The sequence below is a fragment of the Podarcis pityusensis genome (assembly GCF_964106645.2).
Source record: "Podarcis pityusensis genome assembly, chromosome: 15".
NCBI lineage: Eukaryota > Metazoa > Chordata > Lepidosauria > Squamata > Lacertidae > Podarcis > Podarcis pityusensis.
In genome coordinates, this window is record NC_138040.1 from 42,464,222 (window position 1) to 42,481,036 (window position 16,815).

The window sequence follows — 16,815 nt, forward strand, 5'->3', positions numbered from 1 at the left end:
TCTAAATAATTGTTCTGGCATTCGCTGTGGTGCCCCAAGGCTCTGGGGCCAGTGCAACTGAACCGGTTGTGCTCCCCCAAATCCATCTCCGGGCAGCCTCCACTTTCTTCAGCTCTATCCTGAAGGAGTTTCCATGCCTCCCTCTGAAATTTTAACTCCTCTTCAGCTCAGCCCTGTGGCTGGATCAGAGCAAAAGCCCATCTAGTCCTGCATCCTGTTCTCAAAAGGTGGATATACCAGGTGGGCTAACCAGATGCCTCTGGGAGTTCTGCATGCAGCACTCTCCCCACTTGTGATTCCCGGCAACTGCTGTTAAGTAGCGTATTGCCTCTGACAGTGGACCTAGAGCAATGCATTGTCCTCGTGGCTAGGAGCCACTGGTAGCCTCCACCATGAATTTGTCTAATCCTCTTTGAAGGCCATCCAAGTAGTTGGCCATCTCTACATGACTACAGGAGTGCCTGGCGTGCTCTGGTCCATGGGGTCATGAAGAGTCGGACATGACTAAATGACAACAACAACATGGCTAGATCACACTGAAAGTCCAGCATGCTGTTCTCACGGTAGCCAGACAGATGCTTCTGGGAAGCCTACAAGCAGGTCTCAGCTTAGTTACCCACCCTTATCCACCTGCAGCCCATTCTGTTCAGGCTACTCATGAGCAAACATCCATGCTTCATCCTCACCTAGACCTGACAACCAGCAGGAGCACTGGATAGACAGTTGTGGTGCCAGCCATGCAGCCCCAGCCATGCCACTGACCCTCCCTGGTCTCATCCAGCTAAGCAACAGCAACCTCACTCCACACACCTTGCTTAGATAGAGAACATACCAGTCAGGAAGCTACACAAGAACTTTAGTTTCGCTTTCCAGACACCTCCTGACTCTACCCAGGGACAGTTAAGTCCAGTGCCACCTGGCGACTTAACTCTAGTATGACACCACAACTGGCAATGCATAAGACAGACTTAGGCATACATATCCAGGTGGCAGACTCTTGGCAGAAAAGTGAAGAGAAGTAACTGCAGCTGCTTCTGGGTTCTGGCAAGGGATCGAGAGAGCCCCACGAAATCTTGCAAGAGCCCTGTCAGATTTCACAAGAGCCTCTTCAGATCTCACAAGATCTCTCCGGAACCCGGAAGCTGCCTGACCCCAGCACATGAGGCTTGGGCAGGGGCAGCAGAGCGGGTGCCTGGCATGTGCACAGGGCTTGCCCTCTCCCAATCTGCCTTTCAGTGATAAATTTGAAATAGCACATTTGTTCCTTAGTGTGTGCACACAGATAAATAATTCCCAGCTGATAGCCTCAGATGCTCAAAGAGCAAATACGCCATACCTGCAAAGCATGTGCAGCTCTGTTAAACAGTCTGGACAGCCCTTGAAAGGGTTGGGCTGTTCTAGACCTTGGACTATTGTTCAGAAAAAATAACTCCCCCACACCACAAAAAATAACACTTGGCAATCCCCAAAAACCCTCCTTGGCTCAGATCAAAACTTCACCTAGCCCAGCCTTCAGTTGCCAAGGGTAGGGTTGCCGTACGTCCAGAATTTCCCAGACATACTCGGAATACTGCAGTGTCTGGGCAGAAATCAACTAATGTCTGGGGAAATCCGGATGTATGGCAGTGTCGTTTTTGCCAATTTTCCCTTTAAAAATAGCTTTAAAACGTCTTTTTTTGCACACACACAAAACACCTCAACAACTCCTCCCCCCCCCCCCCAAGAAAGCTCAACAATTTAGATTTTCACTGTTTGAAATATGGCAACCCTGCCAAGGGGCCTTTGGGGAGCTCCCAAACAGCACACACTGGAAGCAGCCTCCCACGGACCTCAGAATTTTGGTACTTAAAAAAGAAAAAGATGTGCTTCTCCTGAACATGGAAGAACCATTTAGCTCATGCTCATTGATGGACTCATCCTCCCTGAATTTGTCTACTCCAGTCTTTCTATTTCTTTCTGTCTTTGTTTATCTTAAATTTGCATTTAAATCTCACCTTACCCCATGGAGTTCGAGATGCTATACATGAGTCTCTCCCCCCCCCCTTAATCTTCACAACAACCCTGTGTGGTGGGTTAGGCTGAAAGATAATGAATGACTTCAGTGGAGATTTGAACCTATGGTCATCAACGTCATCGTCACATCTTGTGGCTGGGGGGGTCCATAATTATGTGCTGCGTAAAAAAGTATTTTCTTTTGCCCTCAAACTGAATTCCAGTCAGTTTAATTTGAAAAGCCTGAGTTCTTTCATTGTGAGTAGGGGAGGCAGGATTTCTCAGGAAAAGCCTGCTGCTGAACAGAACCAAGATTTCAGGAAATAATTCAGATGTATTTTAAACAGTCCTGTGACTGGATCCGTGATTCATAGCTGGTAACATTTCAACAGGGGCTTCACATCTGCAGAGATTAGGGGGGAAATGTGTGCATTTGCTTCTACTTTTCAAACAGAGTGAGAGACATATCCAAGGATAATGTTGATGGAATCAAACCTTAGTTGTTTTTGTTTTAGTAAAACAAGAAAGATTATCAGCCAGTTAAGAACTAAATGACTTCCTGCTATGATGCTGGTAAAAAGCTTTTCAAAGCTTTGCTAATCTTTTTCAGGATTAGGTATTCATTAGCCCATTCGATTCTCTTATTACAACAATCATGATAGAGCAATTGTTTTCACTTTTCAGAGCCTGGCCAGCAGCCTACCTGTTGCATAGCCTCAATGAGAAATTTGCCAACTGAATAAAGTAAAAGAAATCTGAGATTCTTTGAGCATTGTCATAAACCTGAAAGCACTTTGACTGTAGCAAGTGAAACTTTTTCCAGCTCATTGGCTAGGAAGTCATGGAAAAAACTTTGGGGCGGGTGGAGGGGTGGTCATATAATCCTTCTCTCCAACAGGCCAAGATTGTATGCTTCCTAGGGCTTTGTCCATTCTAAGTATTAAATATCACAGGCAGCGAAGCTTCAAATTGCCCTGGCATTTTTGTCAGGCCAAATCTTTTCAAGTGCTGTGCATTTTTAAAGAGGGGGGCAGGAGAAAGTCTATAAGTAGAGGAACACAGAATTCACTCTTCCTTCAAGAGAGCTAGGAGAGTGGTGAGGATTGTACATACGCAGGGATTGAGTGATGCAGTCAGCACCTTGGGAGCAAGTATCATAGAGCTCCCTCACTGACCTTCAAATGACTGTAGCTGATATAGGACTCTTGCCAAGATCCATTACAAACAGGTTGCAGGGTTCAGTTTTGGTCTCCTACTATGCTCTCCTACTTTCTTGAGTTAGCTCATGGCAAACTAAGGCCCGGGGGCTGGATCAGGCCCAACCGCCTTCACAATCCGGAAATCAGCGTGTTTTTACATGAGTAGAATGTGTGCTTTTATTTAAAATGAATCCCTGGAGTATTTGTAGGGCATAGGAATTCGTTCATTCCCCCAAAAAAATATAGTCCAGCCCCCCACAAGGTCTGAGGGACAGTGAACCGGCCCCCTGCTGAAAAGGTTTGCTGGCCCCTGAGTTAACTTGTTTGAATAATCTGGAGCTATTGGTTTATAGAGTGGCTGGGGAAACTCAGCCAGATGGGCAAGGTATATATAATAAAATTGCTGCTGCTTCTGCTGCTGCTGCTCTTTTAAAGCATTTGTCAAAGCCACCAGGAGGGTGGAATGGGGCAAAGGTGGGGGGCAGCTGTTTCCAGATCCAGGCCCAAAATGTTCTCCAGCCCAGGATCCCAGATACCAGGAGGAGGAGCTCCCTGTTGGTCAGTGAAAGGCAGAAGACTTGGACTTTCATCTTTATTGGGCCTGGCCAACCCAAATGCCTCCCAGTTGCAGGGGCTAGTCTTACAAACCTCTGTCATCCACTCAAATAGCAAACCTGTGTGGTCTCATGCCCATCAGTTTAGATGCAAGACTGGACCATCCACAAACAAAACAGGGGTTTCTAGGGAAATTATGAGGAACACAGCACTTATGTGTTCTTTAAAACTAGCTGCACACACATAGAAGGGGGACAGAAAGAGGCAAAAATGTGAAAAAAAATCGTTCTTAAGAACTATGGATGAGTGGCATAGCCTCTGTATGCTCTACAACAGGCATGTCCAAAGTCTGTTTCAGGGGCCTAATCCGGCCCGCCGGTCAGTTTAATCCGGCCCTGTATTTCCTGGGGTAAAATCCTTAACAAAAAACCGCAACAACTTCAACCTTAAAGAAAGCTCAACAACTTCAATCCTAAAAACAGCTCAACAACTTGGGGTATAATCATTAAAAAAAACTCAACAACTTCAATCCTAAAAAAAAGGTTGGCCCATTGGTCAGCCCTCACAGCCCTTCACTTCGTCAGATCTGGCCCTCTTTGAAAAAAGTTTGCACACCACTGCTCTACAACAATTCACTTTGCTTGGGTCTTGCACAGGGGTATCTGTGTGTGTACATTGGGCCAGATTCAGTTCACCCAGAGTGCTAGCAGAAGCCAGTGCAAGGGCTCCCACTAGCCCAACAAGGCTTTACCTGCTCTCCTTCTCCTGCATGTTCCCCAAACCTTCTACAGATTCACCAGGAGAAGAGCAGGGGGAATTGTTCCATCTTGCAAGCAGAAACACTTGCGTGAACAGAATGATCAGAAAAGAGCAACCCTGAATTCTTCCCATTGTTGTTTTGCAACAGGCAGGCAGACCAGCACACGATCATAATGATGAGGGAGAAAGTCACCTGATATACCTGTTGTGCAGAAACACAACCATTTCATTCCCCTCCCCCACTGCTTCAATAGACTCTACCTGCCTTAGTGAGACCTCTAGGACCCTCCAGATGTTCACAGACTCCAACTCCCATTAGCCCCATTCTAGCTCCTACCATGATTTATCTAAATGACATTTAATGCCATACACCTGCATGATGATTGCATTAAGCAAGTTAGCTTTTACCATGCTTGTCACGAGCCCCATGATCCTGTCTGGTTCATTGTAAGAGTTGCTGGCCGATGAGTCAGAGTAGGAGAGCACAGAGGGTGCTGCTGGTGGGAAGGAGACCCAAGGGAAGGATGGCCAGGGGGTAGAAGAAGTCCTTCTGCCTCCCTGTTGCACTCCATTCATGGAGCAAAGGGGAGGGCATCGCCCAGCCAGGAGGAGAGGCTGGTTGGCAGGAGGAGGAGCCAGAGAGATGGACCTCCAACCCATCACCAAGAATACACCACTGCTCTGCCGTTGACAGGTGTGATGGACCTCATTCGTACGTTCTTGTGTGAAGGTCACTTTGGTGTTTGGCGATTCAGACAGAAGTTGAACAAATAAGAAAGGTTTATTTTACAGAACAAAGTTGATAAAATGAATGATGTGTCAGGAGATAATAAGTTAACTATTTCCTCAAATAATAGTAATAATCTTACTAAATCTAGTAGATGTTTCAGGCTTCTAAATAAGGTTGCAAACACACAGCTTCTTTTAAGTTCGGTTGCTTATTTTCAGTTATTACGCTTCAGTTAGATGTTAGAGGTTTCTAGACTAGATGGTACTGTAAATGCACAGCTTATTTCCAGTTACTTCAGTTTCTTAAATTTATTTGCAGATGTGTTACAGCTTAATTCTTTGGTTCTTAAACAAGGGAGTACCTTCGGTCAGTTACCCAACCTTTTCTCCATAACACCCTGAGGTACTTCCAGCAGTATAACAGACTCAGAGGATCACCACACCCCTCTTAACGGGTCTGGGAGTCTTCTCTTTCTGGAAGATCTCTCCCATCCTGACTGACATGAGACCCAAGGAGACGGTATCCTCACAGCTTCTACTTCTGCTCAAACTCAGCCCTCCAGTTAACTCCTCTCTGAATACTCTAAGTGCTCAGAGACCCCTTTCTTAGCATAGCCTAGTGGAAAAGTTCTTTTCAGATGTCAAAGGCACAGATCCTATGCACAGTTACCTGGGACTAAACTCAATGGGACTTACTAATGCATAGGATTGCACTGTGATTTATTTGTGTATGGAACTTTCTGCAGGTTTATGTGTATAACTGCTTTCCAATGATTGCATGTGTCCTCTCCTTTGTGTTTTTTAGAAGGTGCAGTTTTATTTTGCTTTTAAACATCAAATACTATAGATCCCAAGGTATGGTCTTCAGTTGCTGAATCTACACAGGTCTGGGTCTTGTTAGTGTCAGGGTGGATGACCACCTAGTGCTAGAGCAGTCAAGTACAACATTTTCCTGTTGCCTAGAATGGACACACAAGGAAATGTGGCTCCAGACAGGGAGGACTTCCAGTCATACCTGCTCTGGAGCCTCCACCCCCTGTGTGTGGCCAGGTAGATGGGCGTGGCCCCAGCTGGCCATGTAAAAGGGCTGGCCAGGCAGCTACCTTCCCTTTTTCTCTTTTTGGACTTCTCTTTTGGAGTTCCTCTTCTGGCTCTTTTGGAGTTCCTCAAGTAGTAAGTCTGAGACCTACCTCAGACTTCTTTTCTCTACAAATGTAACTGTAACCACAAGATAAATCCTGCCTTCAGATTACTGCCGTGAACTGAATGTGAGTAAAACTTTATTGTTATTTTTCAAGAATACTGTGTTGTGTTATTCTTATTTTAAGAGGGAAATAAAGGGGAAATTTACCAGGAACAGTCCAGACTGGACAAGCCAGACTGGATTGCTTAATTAAAAGAATCTAGTGAGTCATCAACTGCTTCACTATAAGCTGCAGGGGAATGTGCTGATGTGGTTCCAGAACCACAGGTCAGACGCTCATCCAGAACCAACAGAGGTGTTCCACCATTATGGCTGTCCTACTTTGTAGGGCCAGCGTTACCTCAGGAGCCTTCCACATGGGAAGAGATAGAGGAGATGCCAGCTGCGGAAGCCCGTCTCTGGAGAAAGGCCGCAGAAGAGGAGATTGATGCACTGCATCAAAGCAAGACGTGGAACCTTACTGAGCTACCTCCTGGAAAGAGGTAAGTCAGTAAGTGGGTCTTTAAAATTAAGAGGGAAATAAAGGGGAAATTTACCAGGAACAATCCAGACTGGATAAGCCAGACTGGATTGCTTAATTAAAAGACTCTAGCGAGTCATCAACTGCTTCACTTATAAGCTGCAAGGGACTGTGCTCTGCTATTTGCTTGCTAGCACGAGTAAGGAGGGATAATATCAAAATAATATATCCACTCCTACCTTCCTAAACATTCCCACACCTTGCAGTGCCAGGTTTAGGGTAGTGTGGGTGGTTCCCTGCACAAGGCGCCTAGCTGAAGGGGTGCCAAACTGAGAAGATTCATAACTGAAAAGATCCATTTGGGGACACCAGATTTTGGCCTTGCATAGGGCACTACAGGTATATTACAAAAAATTACCAAAGTCTTCCCCGGCACCTAGGAACCGTATGTATGTTGCTTTGTGTTCCCTGACAGAAGAAAGGAAGGGGGGGAATGTAAGAAACTAAATGGACTCCCTTGGGAGGTTGTGGACCCTCCTTCCTTGGAGGTTTTTAAGCAGAGTTTGGATGGCCATCTGTCATGGAGTCCCCCACTTCTGCTCACCCCCTGTCTCCCAAAAACAGAACTTCTGCTTTGTTGGGATTCAGCCTCCATCTGTTAGCCAACATCCATCCTCCAACCGCCTCCAAACACTCATACGAGACATTTACTGCCTTAACTGCTTCTAGTTTAAATGAGAGGTAGAGCTGAGTATCATCCGCAATCAACATGTTGATTAATAAATGTCATATATATGTGTGTGTTTGTGTGTTTGTGTGTTATTGGCATTATTAATAATGACAGAATTAATCTGACCAAAGGTAATACTTTAATACTCACTGGTTTTAATGTGCGAGTGCCATGTCCTTGCTTAACTCTCCCCATAGGTCACAAAAGTGCATCACTTTGACTAGATCATTCCCATTGGTTTCATTCCCATTGGTTCAGGTTACATTATACAGTAAATGTACATTATACATTTACTGTATAATGTAAGAAACACTCACTTATACAAGAACTCCTTACAGAATGTTCAAAAGCCTTTTCAATCCAATTCTAGTCTTGAGCACCCAACAGCTGTCCTCTGAGGAATCTTCTGCATACCATTGCTCCATCTCTCCAGCCATACCCTACGACAGTGACCTTTAACCTTTCCTTTTGTAATCACTTTCTTAAGAGTATTTCCATCGTTGCACCAAATATAGACAAAATACTTCAGTGGATGCCCACTGATTTCCGGCAGAAAGATCCACTCTTCTCCAGACATATTTTCAATGTTATCATAGATCTCAGGCTTCTGCTCAGGAGCCTGAAGTCTTAGGAGTTGCCTATGAATGAATGATTAAATAATTGTTTAATGACTTGCCCAATTCCATTTAATTCACTAGCTATGCATGAATGACACTTGTGTGGTCATATCATGCATCTCACTAGCAGCATTTGCTAACACTGTTTGCTAATGAAATGCTCTCAGGATGATGGATGAAACAGAAGTCTTATTCAGCAGAACAGAGTGCACCATTTTGCTTGGAGGCTGCCCCAGAACAATGAGATGTACATCACTAAAAGAGGCTCCCTAAAAATGCTGTGGCCAGAGACACAAAGCACAGGCTAAGATGACATGACATTTTTGCCATATTTGTGGACAGCAGCCCCTATGAATAGTCTTTTAAAATAGGCTCTGGAAAAGGAGGGGGGAGGACAGCCTCATCTCAGCCACCAACCAGAGGACCAACAAATTCATGGAAAAGGGGCTATTTATATAATAATATAATATAATAATAATTAATTCAGTCTTTACTGAGTATTTGTTCTGATTTGATTGCAGGGAGGTCACTGTATATGACAATGAGCATTCATCTGGATTTGCCTGTGGTGTGGTGTGTTTATATGTCTTCCTGTTAATCATTTGTCCATTTGTCCATTCCACGCTTTAAAATGCATCACTTTCCTAACTGCAAAAGGCTACTTCTTTTGTTAAAGAGGCCGTGTTGCACTGGGGCAGCAGAGCACTTTAAACCAGGGGCATAGCGTGGGCTGCTGGGGTAATCACCCCAGCCACATTTCCTGGAGGGGGCAACACTGCACCCACCCTGAACCAGCCCTACACCACTGTGCGAGGATCCCAGCCTTGCAAAACAGCTTGGGGAGGGTGATATTAGAAAGATGCAATGTTCCCTTTATTCGCAGCTTCACCTCCAAGGGACTGGGATTGAAGGGCATGTAGCTGTTGTGTCCTTCTCGTGTTGCCACTCTGCAAGTACAGCAAGCTACTCACTGCAGACTTTTCCATGTCAGCACGTGGGGAGCACCAGGGCCAAGCAATGGGCTATGACAGAGGAGGTGGGCCTAGAATGTTGCCACTCTCCCCTTATGCAATTCTAATTCCACAAGGAGAAGAGCACCTCTTGTGGCTCCATCAGGGCTCCATTGGAACAGGAAGGCATTTTCTACTCCTTTGTTATAGGTTTAAGTGGAGGACCTCCCTAAATCCGAGAAGTGAGAGAGGGGCAGGCTCCTGACTTTTGTAACACCTTCTTGCCCAGGAGGGTGGGTGGACGGAGGAGATGGCCCAGGGCCTGAGGGTGGAGTCAAAAAGTGGTCAGAATCTAAAGTAGGTGGCATCACCCCCTTTTCTTTCATTCTTTTAAATAATGTAAGTAGCCTGCTAGATCAGGTCAATGGGGTTAAAGTTATAAGTGTAATGTAGATTAAATGCTGTGTTTGAAAGCATAGTACTTGAAATGCTGGAAAGATAAGTCTCCCTTAAGTGAGAGGTTCCACTCTGGGTGAAAGTGGAAGGTTGGTGTTTTCCCATTTCAGAAGGCAGGAGAGGAAACTTGAGATGCCAGAGATGGTAGAAGCAGCAACTGCAAAGAAACTCTGCGATGATGAACATGCTAAGGATCACTCTCTGGGACCAGAGAGAGGAAAGATTATTGAACTGCATAAAGGACTGAACCACATTGCTTTTTTGCAATGTGTTGCTTTCTTATTTCATTGATGTAATGCTTTTTTGTAAATCAGCCAGGGGCCATGTGAAATTTTGCCAGCGGCCACATGTGGAAAATTACTATCCTGTAAATTCATGCAATGATCAAGCTGTGAGACTCAGGCACCTTGCTGTTATGGAAGAGTAGGGTTCTTACCGGATACAGTAACCCTTCAGGACAAAGAGGGTTGAAGCTTTGGCTTCTGTTACATGCCCATACACTCTAAAGTTGAAGCCAGCAGTGCTGGTATAGCTGAAGTGATGTGAGAACACCCCTCGCACACCAAGCTTCAGGTTAATTTGAGAAGAATAGTGTTGGGCAGAGCCTGTTGGAACCATGATATTTGCACTGCAATTCTGCCCATCAGCACCTCAGGAACATGGAAGGATGAAGGCATCTTTCTCATTCAGAGCCCTCTGACCATAGATCTTTATGAAGAAATGTTTGGCAGCTCAGCTGAGAAGCCGGGTTTTTATTTTAACCTTTAAGAATGACGCCAATTTCACAGCTGTTAATGGTATGTGGAACTGACTCTTTCCAATGCAAATTATCCATCAAGGGCTAAATGCTTGGAGGGAGAAATCTCCATATTAATGTGCTGGTATCTTTGTCCATAAGTATCTAATTTTATGCCTTAATCAGATCACCTCCTTTTTCTGATTAAAACGCTTTTTAAAGAAAAAAAAATGATTTGGATATACATTGGGAGCTATTGGCCTCTGAGATTTTGGAAACAGGAGTGGAAATGTGGATTTTGCTAAGAAAAAAAAGGGGAAATGTTGCCAGCTCAAGTAAGATCCCCAGCTAGTATGGCTAGTGATCAGCAGTGATCCCATCCCTGTGTTCTCATATATACTGGATTCCAGTCTCTTTCTTCCACCTCAACAAAATGATTTCCACAACAAGTTGTCCTAAACTCTTTTAAGAAGAGGAAGGTGTGTGACCTAGCAGCCTAACTTGAAACACCCACCCACCCCAAATAAGGACATCAGAACTGAGCATTGATCTTTACGTTAATTATAAGAATCCATCTCCCTACCCCCAAAAGACCCACAATAGATAAAAGAGATCACACTGAAAGATAAATGTACAGTAATCTTTTATTATCCCCCTCCAGACTTCCAAAATGCTTTGATGCTTTGTTAGGGGGCTCATAGAATCATAGAATCATAGAGTTGGAAGAGACCACAAGGGCCATCGAGTCCAACCCCCTGCCAAGCAGGAAACACCATCAGAGCACTCCTGACATATGGTTGTCAAGCCTCTGCTTAAAGACCTCCAAAGAAGGAGACTCCACCACACTCCTTGGCAGCAAATTCCACTGTCGAACAGCTCTTACTGTCAGGAAGTTCTTCCTAATGTTTAGGTGGAATCTTCTTTCTTGTAGTTTGGATCCATTGCTCCGTGTCCGCTTCTCTGGAGCAGCAGAAAACAACCTTTCTCCCTCCTCTATATGACATCCTTTTATATATTTGAACATGGCTATCATATCACCCCTTAACCTCCTCTTCTCCAGGCTAAACATGCCCAGCTCCCTTAGCCGTTCCTCATAAGGCATCGTTTCCAGGCCTTTGACCATTTTGGTTGCCCTCCTCTGGACACGTTCCAGTTTGTCAGTGTCCTTCTTGAACTGTGGTGCCCAGAACTGGGCACAGTACTCCAGGTGAGGTCTGACCAGAGCAGAATACAGTGGCACTATTACTTCCCTTGATCTAGATGCTATACTCCTATTGATGCAGCCCAGAATTGCATTGGCTTTTTTAGCTGCCGCGTCACACTGTTGGCTCATGTCAAGTTTGTGGTCAACCAAGACTCCTAGATCCTTTTCACATGTACTGCTCTCAAGCCAGGTGTCACCCATCTTGTATTTGTGCCTCTCATTTTTTTTGCCCAAGTGCAATACTTTACATTTCTTCCTGTTAAAATTCATCTTGTTTGTTTTGGCCCAGTTCTCTAATCTGTCAAGGTCGTTTTGAAGTGTGATCCTGTCCTCTGGGGTGTTAGCCACCCCTCCCAGTTTGGTGTCATCTGCAAATTTGATCAGGATGCCCTTGAGTCCATCATCCAAGTCGTTGATAAAGATGTTGAATAAGACCGGGCCCAAGACAGAACCCTGTGGCACCCCACTAGTCACTCTTCTCCAGGATGAAGAGGAACCATTGATGAGCACCCTTTGGGTTCGGTCAGTCAGCCAGTTACAAATCCACTGAGTGGTAGCATAGTCAAGACCGCATTTTACCAGCTTCTTTACAAGAATATCATGGGGCACCTTGTCAAATGCCTTGCTGAAATCAAGGTAGGCTACATCCACTGCATTCCCTTCATCTACCAGGCTTGTAATTCTGTCAAAAAACGAGATCAGGTTAGTCTGACATGACTTATTTTTCAGAAATCCATGCTGACTATTGGTGATCACAGCATTCCTTTCTAGGTGCTCACAGACTGTTTGCTTAATGATCTGCTCCAGAATCTTCCCTGGTATTGATGTCAGACTGACTGGGCGGTAATTATTTGGGTCCTCTCTTTTCCCCTTTTTGAAAATAGGGACAACATTTGCCCTCCTCAGTCTGCCGGGACTTCGCCTGTTCTCCCGGAATTCTCAAAGATGACTGCCAGTGGTTCTGAGATCACATCTGCCAGTTCTTTTAATACTCTTGGATGCAGTTCATCTGGCCCTGGAGACTTGAATACATCTAAACTAGCCAAGTATTCTTGTACTATCTCCTTAGTTATTCTGGGCTGTGTTTCCTTTGCTGAATCATTTGCTTCAAATTCTTCAGGTCGGGCATTGTTTTCTTTATCGGAGAAGACTGAGGCAAAGAAGGCATTGAGGAGTTCAGCCCTTTCTGTGTCCCCTGTTTGCATTTCACCATCTTCTCCTCTGAGTGACCCCACTGTTTCTTTGTTCTTCCTTTTGCTACGAACATACCCATAAAAGCCCTTTTTGTTGCTTTTAACCTCTCTAGCAAGCCTGAGTTCATTCTGTGCTTTAGCTTTTCTGACTTTGTGTCTACACGTGCTGGCTATTTGTTTGAATTCCTCTTTGGTGGTTTCCCCCCTTTTCCATTTTTTGTACACATCCTTTTTTAATCTTAACTCAGTTAAAAGTTCTTTAGATAGCCACCCTGGCTTCTTTAGGCACCTTCCATGTTTCCGTCTCATTGGTATTGCCTGACATTGTGCTTTTACTATCTCCCTCTTAACAAACTCCCAGCCATCATGAACTCCTTTTCCTTTTAGTATTACTGTCCATGGGATCTCACATTGCCTACCCACCCTGCCCCCCCATGCACACATTTGTTTGCTTCAGGGCAGCCTTGCATGCTGCAAAATGTGGCCCCGGCCACCCAAGAAATTAGTTTTTCAAGGGGCACCCTATACTTGGGCGGGGGCACTTAGGCCAGGGCCTCAAATGCAGTGCTCTGGGCCTCTCTGTCTGGTCCCTTGGATTATCCCCAGGCCACACCACTCCCTGCTCTAGTTTCTCTCTTCCCTCCATCTAGAAAAGCAAGAAACATTCTCACAGTTCAAGGACACATCCCACCCAGGCAAATACACTGGAGTGTCTTGGCCTGACTGGAATGTGTCTCAGAACTCTGATAACCCCTTTCGCTTGCCTGGATGGAGAATAGGGATGGGTGTGTGAGCATGTGTAAAAACTAGCCTATTGTACAGAAGTAAATATTTGCATTAATTTCTCTGCCCACTTTTGCCTTGGCCCCATTTACTGCTTGACGTGCGGCCCCTGGAATGGCAACATATATGAGGCCACAAGCTAGCTACCCATCATCTAGGTGGTCAAGCCAGCCATGCAAAGGGTGCGCATGAGAAGGGTGCAGGGGGGTCTGTCCTAAGGAATCCCCAGTGTTATGGAGCTCCACATTTGAGGGGGGAGAACAGGCCTGAAGCTCCCCCCTCCCTGTTTTGTAGATTTAACAAAAATCTGGAACACGTGTGAAATATATACTTCACCTTTGGCTAATGAGTTCTATGCCTACACCGCCAACATTTCACAGAAAGAGGGAGGGCTGGCCCACCCATGAGGTGAGGTAAAAGCACCTGCCTTGGGCAGTGTCAGCTCCAGAGGCAGAGCCCCCGCGGGTGCCCTGCCCACGCTGCCACCTTTACAGTTGGTGGAGAAGTCATGCCAGAACCTGCCGGGATGCTTCAGTGGAGGCAGCACAGCAGGGCAGGGGCAGGGTGGGGCAGGGCAGGGCAGCACTTCCCATTTCACCCCAAGTGAGCTATGCTTTTGACACGCTTATTGTTTTTCTGTGATCACTGTCCAAGCCCTACACTCCACCATTCCGTACTCCAGGGATGGGGAATCCATTGACCTCCAGGCTTGCTGGACTCTAGCTTCTATCATTCCTGATTATTGGCCATGCAGCTGTGGCTGATGAAGGTTGGAGTTCAATAACACATGAAGGTCCATGGGTTCTCCTCATCTCTACTCTATGCCATTCGCTGTGCACTATATTCGCACATAGGTTCTCTTGGTTAAATATATGCTAAGAAGCCATGATTGTCCTATGATGCATTCCCCATAGTGGCAATATGGGAAACGGCAAGCTGAGCACTGCCTAAACCTTCATTGTTTCAAATGTGCACTGGAGACAAGATGCACTAGATTTCTGCATGTACAGTGGTACCTCGGGTTAAGTACTTAATTCGTCCCGGAGGTCCATTCTTAACCTGAAACTGTTCTTAACCTGAAGCACCACTTTAGCTAATGGGGCCTCCTGCTGGTGCCGCGCTGCCAGAGCCCGATTTCTGTACTTATCCTGAAGCAAAGTTCTTAACCTGAAGCACTATTTCTGGGTTAGCAGAGTCTGTAACCTGAAGCGTATGTAACCTGAAGCGTATGTAACCCGAAGTACCACTGTAGTGTGGATGTTCTGCCACTGAGTTACAGTCCTTCCCCCAGAAGAAGAGTCAGGTGTATCTTCTTCCAATGTATTGTTGAGTAACTGATCAGTTAACTCTGGATAGATAAGAAAAGGGCTAGATTTTTCAAAATGAATGGCTATTCCACTATTATAGAGCATGGACTGCTGGATAGCTCAGTTGGTACAGCATGCAACTTTTAATCTCAGGGTCATGGGTTTGAGCCCCACATTGGGCGAAAGATTCCTGAATTGCAGGGGGTTGGACTAGATGATCCTTGGAGCCCCTTCAAACTCTATGATTGTATGATTCCATTTTTCAGCAGATGGAATGCAACTGAAATACATGGAACCTGACTTTATTAACTCACCTGCATCTGTGGGATTTCTTCAATCAGTTTACACTCCCTGCACTTACCCACCTATCCAAATCAACACAAGCAGTCGAAATTGTCATTACCATGGAAACAAAATCAGATTCAACAGTAGCAACTTATTGCATCATGTTTCTTTCTGTTCTGGAATTTGTGTAGTAGTGAGATGGGGAAGCCACAATTGACAATTATTATTTTAATCTACCCGCCTAGCAGGTTCCTAAGTTCATTGGCATGCATGTCATGGTGATCTCCAGGCTATTTGGCAGAGTCTTAACTATTTGAAATAATTTTCTTTCTTTTTTTATAAAAACTATCTTTGGGGGATATTTTATACAAGGGAATTTAGGGAGCTGCCTTACACTGAGTCAGACCAGTGATCCATCTACCTCACTGTTGTCAACACTGACGGGTAGAGACTTTCCAGAGTTTCTCCCAGCCCTACATGGAGATGCCTAGAAGTGAATCAGGTACCTTTTGCAGGCATTACTACAGGTAGACTACAACCCTTTCCTTGATTTTGTGAGTTTTGTTCAAGTCTTGGCAGTGCCTTGCACTGCTATGGCAATTCTCCCTGGAAATGCGCTGCCACCACACACAACTGTTTGGGGCAGCCTACACGTAAGAGCTGTAATGTGTACAGCAGGTATCTGCATAAAGAGACAGAAGGCTGGTTCAGGCATGTATGTTCCCTGCTTGATGACTGCAAAAATCAAGGAATGGTTTAACGGGCCATCACAGGTAGCACACACTGCAGAGAGAACTTCCATATCACTGCAGAGAAAATGATTTTCAGTGTACAGACATTCCACCATCAGTCATCAAGTGTTGCTGGTTCATACATGTGTGTTCTCAGCTGATCACTGCAGTATCAAGCAATCATCTGTATGTGTGGAACTGATGGAACATCACAGATCGAACTTTTGCAGCTCCTCAGATGCAATGGAATCAGCCCACACAATCCACTGACATCAATCTGATGATGCATGCATGGAAAGCTGTATCACATTGTTTGTTCATCTGGCCCAGGTGTGGGGAACTTTTGACCCTGAACTTCAACTCCCATCATGCCTAGCCTTAGGTCACACTTCCTAGGGCTAATGGGAGTTGTATTTCAAAAACATCTAGTGGAGATGTTGGGGGATTGAATAGGGACAGCGTATTGCAGTGTATATGATACACTTTGGACACTTGTCTGAAGTATTATACATAGGAAGCTGCCTTACACCAAGCTAGGACCAGAACCACAGCAAAGTGGTGCGACCCACCCCTAAGTCGGACAGCTGCTCCAGAGGATACCATGGTTGATGGTATTGAAAGCTGCTGAGTCATTGAGGAGAATTAACAGGGACGCATTTCCCCCATCACAGAGGTCATCACACAGGGTGCCCAAAGCAGTTTATGTGCCAACACCAGCCCTTAATGGATCTAGAAAATCAGTTTCTTCCAAGAGTGCCTGAATCTGGTCCACAACTACCTTGCCCAAGAAGGGAAGATTGACAAGTGTGGTGAGTGGTAAGAGTGTTGAACTAGGAGCTGGGAGATGAGGGTTCAGATTCCCATTGGACCATGATGCTCACTGGGTGACCCTGGGTCCCAGCTGCTGTCTCTCAGCCTAACCTCC

The 16,815-nt window shown here is 45.4% G+C and overlaps 1 long non-coding RNA gene across 8 annotated transcripts in view; it reads right to left on the reverse strand.

The window, feature by feature from the left end:
- LOC308463870 overlaps positions 1-16,815 on the reverse strand; it is a 439,765-nt gene that overhangs the window by 353,836 nt on the left and 69,114 nt on the right. The gene's annotated exons all lie outside the window — the stretch shown is intronic.